The sequence below is a fragment of the Sorex fumeus genome, unplaced genomic scaffold, assembly GCF_029834395.1.
Source record: "Sorex fumeus unplaced genomic scaffold, SorFum_2.1 ptg000058l, whole genome shotgun sequence".
Classification (NCBI taxonomy): Eukaryota; Metazoa; Chordata; class Mammalia; order Eulipotyphla; family Soricidae; genus Sorex; species Sorex fumeus.
Genome location: NW_026606115.1, coordinates 3080238 through 3086203, shown reverse-complemented (window position 1 = coordinate 3086203; position 5966 = coordinate 3080238). Strand labels below are relative to the sequence as shown.

Below are 5966 nucleotides of genomic sequence, written 5' to 3'. Positions count from 1 at the left end.
CTTTATCTTCTTATCAGCAAATAAGTATGAGGCTTTACTAGTAAGTATCCCAAGAGGAGACTGGAGATATTGTCACCCCTACCATCCCAGAAAGCCTCTGCCAAAGAACTATTACATTTGTTAATAAAACTGCCCTAACAAATTAGAAACAAATAGCAGGGCACATTGTATTTAAATGGTTGGAGGGGGTTTGGGGATAACAATATTTTGGGGGGATAACAATTTTAATTAATCTATTAAATTTATTTTTATTGATTTTATAAATTTGTTCACAATAATTTATTACATTTGATATTTCAACACCAATCCCACCACCACTGCACCTTCGCAGCATTATTATTTCGGATTTTCCCAATCACCACCCAAGCCTGCCCCAATAGCAGCTGTGCGACATTTCCTATTCTACACCACTGATGTAGCAGGAGTATTACACCACATTGGATAGGGTGTAAAGTAGAAGTCAACCAATTTTGATTAAAAAGACATATTAGCGCTTTTTAGCAATGGCTTTGCCGCCAGAACACAGGTGTCGTGAAAACCACAGCTAAACACAAGCCAAAATGGGAAAGGAAAAGACCCACATCAACATCGTCGTCATTGGACAGGTAGACTGGGGCAAGTCCACCACCACTGGCCACCTGATCTACAAATGTGGTGGCATCAACAAGAGAACAATCGAGAAATTGAAGAAGGAGGCTGCCGAGATGGGAAAGGGCTCCTTCAAGTAAGCCTGGGTCTTGGATATGCTGAAAGCTGAGCATGAGCATGGTATCACCATTGATATCTCCCTGTGGAAGTTCGAGATCAGCAAGCACTACGTGACCATCGTTGTTGCTCCAGGACACAGAGACTTTATCAAGAACATGATTACAGGCACTTCTCAGGCTGACTGTGCTGTCCTGATTGTTGCTGTTGGTGTGGGTGAATTTGTGGCTGGTATCTCCAAGAACAGGCACACCAGCGAGCATGCCTTTCTGGCTTACACTCTAGGTGTGAAACAGCTCATTGTTGGCGTTAACAAAATGGATTCCACTGAGCCACCCTACAGTCAGAAGAGATACGAGGAAATTGTTAAGGAAATTGGACAGGCCTTGCCTTCTCCCCCTGCGGGTTCATCATCAAGACTTCTGCCTGGCAAAAAGTCCATCGCGATCTGTTCCGCCTTACAGCCGCCTATAACATGATTCTTCAGAAACGCCCTGGACAGGCCTCTTATACTGTACTGGCAGTGAGAAGTTGTGTATCCTATCCATATGCTTTATTGTTGGCAAATCATGATGATATGTATATTATTCCTTTTGGTTCCAATTCTTATCATGTGGCCTGTCGAAATTGTGAATTAACTAATTGTGTTTCTCCCAACCATGATCCTAATAAAGATATTATGTTGATTGTCCAGAGGCCATCTTTTGTCATGCTGCCCGTACATTTGCCCAACATGACCTGGTATGATAATTCTGCTATCCAGGTCCTCAAGGAATCACATGCTTTAATTCGACCCAAACGGTTTGTGGCTGCTTTGATTCTTGGCATTACGGCCTTAATATCTATCATCACCACCTTTGCTATTGCCACAGCTACCTTAGTTGAGGAAATTCATACTGCTCATTTTGTTAATGAATTGAATAAGAATGTTACATTTGCCTTATCTGAACAAGTAATTATTGACAAGAAATTAGAAGCAAAGGTTAATGTTTTGGAAGAAGTGGTCCTGGCTCTTGGTCAGGATCTTGAAAATCTTAAAAGAGTGATGCACACTCGTTGTCATGAACAATTCAGGGCCATCTGTGTCACTCCTTTGCCTTATAACACTTCTTCTGATTGGAACAAGGTTAAACATCACCTGCTGGGAGTCTGGCAGGATCAATCTATTACTCATGACCTAGAGAGCATACAGAGGGATATTGCAGCTATGAGCCAGGCTTATGATAAGACATCTGAATTAAGTGATCTAGCCTCTGGTCTGACTAAAAGCATCAAGGCCCTCAATCCATTTGATTGGATTCATTATATTATTGTTTTTGCCCTATTGGCTTTAATAATAGGAGCAGTTATTATTATTCTTCCCTGTTTTTTCCAAAGCATGCTTCGTTCTATTCAGAAGGTTCGCGTTGACATGTATGCCATGCGTCTAAAAAATAAAAAGGGAGGAATTGCCACGCCGGTAACGGCATCGACGTAGCATTCCGAAACATGCTTCGTCCTACGCAGAAGGTTCGGGTTGACATGAATGCCATGTGTCTAAAAAATAAAAAGGGAGGAATTGCCACGCCGTTAACGGCGTCGCCCACGTAGCAACATGCTGCAAGGGGGCTCAGGCAAGGGCCTGGGTCCCTGGGAAGGGAAGGTTCGTGACCTACGGGTTTATGCCTCCGGCAGCCCCCTTTCACTGTTTTCTAGGCGCCTCTGACATGCAGTCTTCACTTGCCATTCTGTGGGAATAGGCCTCCGGCAGCCCCCTTTCACTGTTTTCTGGGAGCCTCTGACATGCAGTCTTCACTTGCCATTCTGTGGGAATAGGAGCCTGCTTGTTAAATATCTTGATTTAACTTTTGGCCTTGGAAAGATGCTTGCTAGTAGAGTTAATATTAGTTTTTACAAAATTCTGATTTTTACATGCCTGCTAGTAAAGTAGAGTTAATATTAGCTCTAAAGTCCTGATATTTTCTTTAGTTTATGGGTAGGCGTTTTTAGGGAAATAAAAACTTAATGTCAGTAAAAGTAGACAATTAAGGAATTATAAGGAACATAATATTTCACTCACATATTTTATTGGAACAAGTGGATCTTTTGCCCTAATCTTAAAACAGAACGTGTACGTGCCCCCTGTTGTCTTGGGAACATGACCCATGGTCTGATGTAATGTGTGCTTTGCCACGTTGTTTCTGTAACTGTATAAAAAGAAGAACTCTGGATGCAATAAACCGCAGCAGCACTCAACCTCTCTTGTGTTGGTGTCTGTTTGTCCAACGCGCCGAATCTCCTGCTTTCCTGTGCACCTTCGCCTGGTCTCCCCTCAGCCTGGTGGTCTTCGACCGAGCAAGTCTGCGGCAGGAAATCAGCACCTACATTAAGAAAATTGGCTACAGCCCTGACACAGTAGCATTTGTGCCAATTTCTGGTTGGAACGCTGACAACATTCTGGAGCCAAGTGCTAATATGCCCTGGTTCAAGGGTTGGAAAGTCACCTGTAAAGATGGCAGTGCCAGTGGAACCACACTGCTTGAAGCTCTGGATTGCATCCTGCCTCCCACTTGTCCAACTAACAAACCCCTGTGTCTGCCCTAACAAGACGTTTACATGATTGGAGTTATTGGTACTGTCTCTGTGGGCCGAGTTGAGACTGGTGTTCTCAAACCTGGCAGAGTGGTCACATTCACTCCAGTCAATGTTACAACTGAAGTTAAGTCTGTTGAAATGCACCACGAAGCTCTAAGTGAAGCTCTTCCTGGGGACAACGTGGGGTTCAACGTCAAGAACATGTCTGTTAAATATGTTCCTCATGGCAATGTGGCTGGTGACAGCAAAAATGATCCTCCAGTGGAAACTGCAGGCTTCACAGCTCAGGTGATTATCCTGAACCATCCCGGTCAGATCAGTGCTGGTTATGCACCTGTGCTGGATTGCCACACTGAACACTTTGCTTGCAAATTTGCTGAGCTGAAAGAGAAGATTGACCGTCGTTCTGGGAAAAAGCTGGAAGATGGCCCCAAGTTCTTGAAATCTGGTGATGCTGCCGTCGTTGATGTGGTTCCTGGCAAGCCTATGTGTGTTGAGAGCTTCTCTGACTACCCTTTATGCTGTTTGTGATATGAGGCAGACTGTTGCTGTGGGTGTCATCAAAGCAGTGGGCAAGAAGGCAGCTGGAGCTGGCAAGATTACCAAGTCTGCCCAGAAGGCTCATAAGGCTAAATGAATATTATCCCCAGTACCTGCCGCCCCAGTCTTAATCAGTGGTGGAAGAACAGTCTCAGAACTGTTTGTCTCAATTGGCCATTTAAGTTTAATAGTAAAAGACTGGTTAATGATAACAATGCATCGTAAAACCTTCCAAAGGAAAGGAAAATGTTTTGTGGACCATTTGTTTTTTTGTGTGTATGGCAGTTTAAGTTATTAGTTTTAAAATCAGTACTTTTTAATGGAAACAACTTGACCAAATATCTGTCACAGAATTTTGAGACCCATTAAAAACAAAAGTTTAATAAGAAAAAAAGACATATTAGCATATAAGTCTCAGCCTGTAACAACACGTTAGTAATCTCTTATACAAGGACTTAATGGCTCCAGGGTGAGATACAACAATCGTCATATGCTTTCTTCTAAGGAAACATTTTTGATTATTTTTAGCAGATTATTCATAATAAGCAATACAAAATATATTTAAATGTTTGAAACTTTATTTAAACACTGTGTTTGCAAAGTTGTTCATAATACAGTCGCTTCAAGCATCAAATATTCCAACACCAATCCCACCACCAGAGTGACCTTTTTACTACCAATGTTCCCAGTTACCACCCCACCACTCCAGCTTTCCCTATTAACAGGTACTAAAGAATTTACTTTATATTCTTTGTTACAACGAATATCTCATAATAGTGTTACTAAAGTCATTCATTTTCTGGGGATTTACTGAGCTGTTAGGTGCTAGCTGAGCCTGCCATGCTATTGCTTTTGCTCATTGAGCTTAGTGAGCTTCTACAAAACTTTCATGTCTAATTTTCTGTGTTCCTACTGGGCTGACAGTACTATGTAATTTGGAGATGTCTCATGGCTGTATATGTTCCAGGTGCTGTGGAACTGGAATGGATCAACAGCATAAGATCACAGATGGGCCCTCTTTATATGCTAGTATAAGCAGGTATGAGTGGAGAACTGAGCCTTTAACAGAGCAGGGACACGGTCTGCCCCCATCTCAAGAAACCAGGACTACATGGGTTGGTTCTGCTTCAACATCTCTCTAAAGTCAGTGGTAGAGCTGGGCCATTTGTGTGTCATCAGAAGTGGTTATGGGTTGAGTGGTGGGCCTTTGAAGAGAAAGAGATCTTTGACTGCCAGGGGTGACACATTAAAATACAAACCAAAGTCTTTGACAAGATCCAACATCCATTCATGATAAAAATCCTCAAAAAATAGGGATGGAAGGAGTCTTCCTAAAGATTGTAATGTCCATATATAATAAGCCCACAGTCATTAACATTCTGTTTTTTAATTTTTGGATCACATCCGATGCATAGGGGTTACTCCTGGCTCATGCGCTCAGGAATTACTCCGGCAGTGCTCATAGGACCATATGAGATATTGGGAATCAAATCCGAGTCGCCGCGTGCAAGGCAAATGCCCTGCCCGCTGTGCTATTTCTCCAGCCACCAGTCATTATCATTCTTGATGATGAAAAGCATTCCCCCTGAAATCAGGTACAAGGCAAGGATGTCCACTGTCTCCACTTTTATTCAATAATTACAAGACCCGGAAGCAGCAATCTGGCAAGAAAAGCAAATCAAAGGGACTCAAATTGGAAAAGGAGAAGGCAAATTATCACTATTTATATATCACATGCAGAGCCTCAGCAGCTGAGGACCTCCGGAGCCAGCCACAGCCATGCTGGGACCACTCTCCACACGTCTGGATGGGCCTCATGCATGAAAGAACTGGCAGAGCAACCCAGGCATGCGGGTCCCAGGGCTGAGGTGTCCAAGCCCACTTGGATTGGGACTGGGCCTTCTTTAACCAGACCCCCCATCTTCCATCTTCCAGTAGGTAGGCGTCACACCCACCAGCTGTTGCCAGCGCCAGGTTGGTCCCATCAACGGCCAAGACGCAGATACTATAAAACCCAGCTCCCGAAAGAGCGTGGCCGCATTTGTGCGACATCTTATTATCTTATTTTCCTTTGGAGAACCTGAAAGGCTACCAAAAGTATCCTGCCTGCATGGCAAAGTCTGGCAAACTTCCCTTGTCATACTCAA

At 43.3% G+C, this 5966-nt stretch overlaps 1 pseudogene; it reads left to right on the top strand.

The window, feature by feature from the left end:
- Window positions 1-489: 489 nt before the first annotated feature.
- Window positions 490-4172, top strand: LOC130034197 (elongation factor 1-alpha 1-like; annotated as a pseudogene).
- Window positions 4173-5966: the final 1794 nt, after the last annotated feature.